A 4,067-nucleotide genomic window follows, 5' to 3' on the forward strand; every position below is an offset into this window, starting at 1 on the left:
CGGACTCAGGCAATCCACTCACCTCAGCCTCCCAAAGGCGCGGGATTACAGACTGAGCCACCGGGCCCGGCTATAAACTTTATTTTTAATGTGATTTTGACAACTGTTTCTTAATATAATAGGTTTCCTTTGTAATCATAAATATTTTATTTCATTTATTTAAAAACATTATTCTGAGAAGGGATCTACTATGGTCTGAATGTTTGTGTCCCCCCTCCCCCATTCATGTTGAACCTAATTCTCAATGCATTAGCATTAAGAGGTGGGGCCTGGCCTGACTCAGTGGCTCAACCTGTAATCCCAGCACTTTGGAAGGTCGAGGTGAGTGGATTGCCTGAGCCTGTGGGTTCGAGACCAACCCAGGCAACTTGACGAGACCTTGTCTCTACAATGAATAATAATAAAAACAAATTAGCCGGGTGTGGTAGCATATGCCTGCAGTTCCAGCTACTTGGAAGGCTGAGGCGGAAGGATCACTGGAGCCTAGCAGGTTGATGCTGGAATGGCCATGAGTGTGCCATGGCACTCCAGCCTGGGTGACAGAGTGAGACTCCAACTAAAAAAACCCAAAGCAAAAAAACAAAAAAGAAGTGGAGCCTATGGGAGGTTTTTAGGATATGAGCGCTGAGGTTAGTGTCCTTATGAAAGAGAACCCAGAGAGTATGTTTGTCCTTCTGCCATGTGAAGATACAGCAAGAAGGCGTCACAATTAATCTTTACCAGATGCCAAATCTGCCAGTGCCTTATACTTGACTTCCCAGCCTTCAAAACGGTGAGTGATTAATTTCTGTTGTTGTAGCAGCCCAAATGAATTAAAACAGGGCCAAGGGCTTCACCAGAATGCCAAAGGGGCCATGGCAAGCAAAACAAAACAAAACAAACAACAATAATTCAATTGACCTAATGAAAACAATGTTTTATCTATTCATATTTCTTGTAGCTCATGGACCCTGTCATTTTTCTTTTTGGTTCAGGTTAGATTCCTTGAGGTAAGAAGTAATGGCAGGGGATGAGCAAAGGTGGTGAGAAAGTCCTCAGGAGGATGAGGACTCAGGACTTTTATTTTACAACACTCACTCATTCATTCATTCACTCACCAATGATCGAGTAGCTCAAGGATACAGTCTGCTGCTATATCAAAGGACAGAACCTTACACATTAAAAGTTTGTAAGTTAACCTAGAAGGAGGCAGCTCATTTTTGTGTAGCATTATCTCAGTAAGGTAGAGAAGTAGAAGGGCAATGTGAATAGATCATGGACATTAGTTGTAAGATGGTTCTGAATCTCAGCAACTCCATTATCTTGTTGTACAACTTTAGGCAATATTTGCTGAGCCTTAGTTCCTGCATCTGTCAATTGAGGCTAACATCATCTAAATTATATGATTTTTAAGAGGTTTAAGAAAGACAATATCAGCCAGGTGTGGTGGCTCACTCCTGTAATCTCAGCACTTTGGGAGGCTAAGGCCAGAGGATTACTTGAGCCTAGAAGTTCAAAAACAGCTTAGGCAACATAACATGATCTCGTCTCTACAGAAAAAAAAAATGTAGCCAGGTGTGGAGGCATATGCCTGTAGTCTCAGGTACATGAGAAGCTGATGCCGAAGGATTGCCTGAGCTTAGGAGGTGGAGGCTGTGGTGAGCCATGATCAGCCTGGGAGACAGTGAGATGCCAACTCGAAGGAGAAGGAGAAGGGGAAGGGGAAGGGGAAGGAGAAGTTTGGCTACCACTGCCATAATGGCCAGCACCCATTTTCTATATTTCACATTGAGGAACTAAGGAATTCAATTCTATGCAATCACCCAATGAAAGTACCCAACACACAAAAAAAGAAGAGTGCTCAAAGGAGAGTGGCTTTATAAAGCTATCAGAAAACTTAAGAAAAAAATACTTGGTTTGGTGTTATACTCATACATGATAACAAATCCTTAGACATACAAATATTTGTCATATTTATAGCACAGAATTCATCTAGTACACAGTGACATCATACTTTGCAGTAATGATTTTTTAAAATAGCTGATATAGTTTTGCATAGCATCAGGGAAAACATTTCTGAGTCCTCTGAAACTATGTTTTAATCTAGAAATTTAAATCTATGGAGATTGATATGGTAATATCATATAAAGAGAGATGAAATTAGTTAAGTTCTGCTCTGTAAGACATACGTTTTCCAGGGTCAATGTCAAAAGGAAGCTTAAGGAAAAGCGATTTGCCCATCTAGTACAGTGACACAAATACAGAATTATACCTGAATTTAGGTCAATGGTCAACTTCTCAAAGGAGAAATGGAACTTGCTCTAAATTGTGATGAAAGTACATGGAATGAACTTCCAAGAAGAGGAACTTGAACAGGCTGAAATTCGGCCTCCCAATGAATAAAATAAAAATGTGAAAAAATATATTGTTAAGAAAACAACCGGCCAGGCTGGGTGGCTCAACCTAGAATGCCAGCACTTTGAGAGGCCAAGGTGAGAGGATTGTCTGAGCCCGGGGGGCTTTGAAACCAGCCTGGGCAACCTGGTGAGCCCTCATCGCTACACTAAATCACACAAAAAACTAGCTGGGTTTGGTGGCGTGCGTCTGTAGTTCCAGCTACTTGGAAGGCTGAGGCAGAAGGATCGCCTGAGCCCAGCAGGTAGAGGCTGCGGTGACCTTGAGTATGCCACTGTACTCCACCCTGGGTGACAAGAGTGAGACTCCAACTGAGAAAAAAAAAAAGAAAAAAGAAAAAAAGAAAACAACCATAAATATGGAAAGGTCATGCAGTGGGAAACATGGAATAATCTCTTAATTATTTATTCACTGATGGCTCTTATGTTGACATTTTTCGCTGTTTACTTAGAATAAAATGATGGAGATGGAGAGAAGGGAATAGATAGACATCTTTTGCAGTTCTGGACTAAGAGAATAGCTATGCCAATTGGTGGTTGAAAAAAATTTTATCAGTATCTATCTATTTATCTCTCTCTCTCTCTCTATCCTGCCAAGATACATTTACCTTGGTGGGTAGCTTTAAATCGAAACTTTCTAACAATAAGTTTTAGCAATTTATGATCTTTAATCTTGCCTATACCAGAAGTGTGATGGCAAAAACACAATCGAACTGTGAGCTAAGAATCTACCATGGTCATGGTTCAAAAAATGTGTAGAACAAAATTAGACAAGTCCATTACTTCAAGAACAAGCAGTAAAGATCTGATGCATATTTTATTTAGCACTGGTAAGACCTTTACCTTATAGTAATATCTTACTCTTATATAATTCTCTGTAGTTCAGAAGGCCCCTCTATTTCTGTTACATGTTTTAATCTGAACTTCATCCCTACAAATTAAGTATAATTATTATCAGAATTTTGCATATGAGGAAACTGAGGCTCAGAATTTTTTTTTGAGTTGGAGTCTCGCTCCGTCGCCCAGACTGGAGTGCTGTGGCTGCTCCCGGCCACCGCAGCCTCAACCTGTTGGGCTCCGGCGATCCTTCCGCCTCAGCCTTCCCAGTAGCCGGAATTACAGGCATGCGCTACCACGCCCGGCTGACTTTTTGCTTTATTGTAGAGATGAGGTCTCGCTGCCCAGGCGGGTCTCCAAGCCACGGGCTCAGGCAATCCACTCACATTAGCCTCCCAAAGGCGCGGGAATACAGGCTGAGCCACCGAGCCCAGTTAAACTCAGAATTTTTAAACAACTTGCACAAAGTCAAACATCTAGGAAGAGATAAAGCTGGGACTAGAAACTGGGCCTTCAAATAACTAGGCTCAGCCTGATTTCTCATATAACGTCTTACCATACTGGTTCTGGGCTCAACATGGAAAATATGAAGACAGGGCCATGGATGAAGCACCAAGATAAAAATAAAGTGACAATATGGCTAAGAGCATGAGGACTATTAAGTTCACAGATGAAAAACATAGGGAGCTAACTCTTAAGGAGCTTTAACAATGAGAAATGGGCTGGGCTTGGTGGCTCAGCCTGTAATCCCAGCACATTGGGAGGCCGAGGAGAGAGAATCACCTGAGCCCATGGGTTTGAGACCAGCCCAGGCAACTTGGTGAGACCTTGTCTCTA

This window comes from Carlito syrichta, unplaced genomic scaffold, assembly GCF_000164805.1.
Source record: "Carlito syrichta isolate Samal-C Ts95f unplaced genomic scaffold, Tarsius_syrichta-2.0.1 Scaffold309638, whole genome shotgun sequence".
Classification (NCBI taxonomy): domain Eukaryota; kingdom Metazoa; phylum Chordata; class Mammalia; order Primates; family Tarsiidae; genus Carlito; species Carlito syrichta.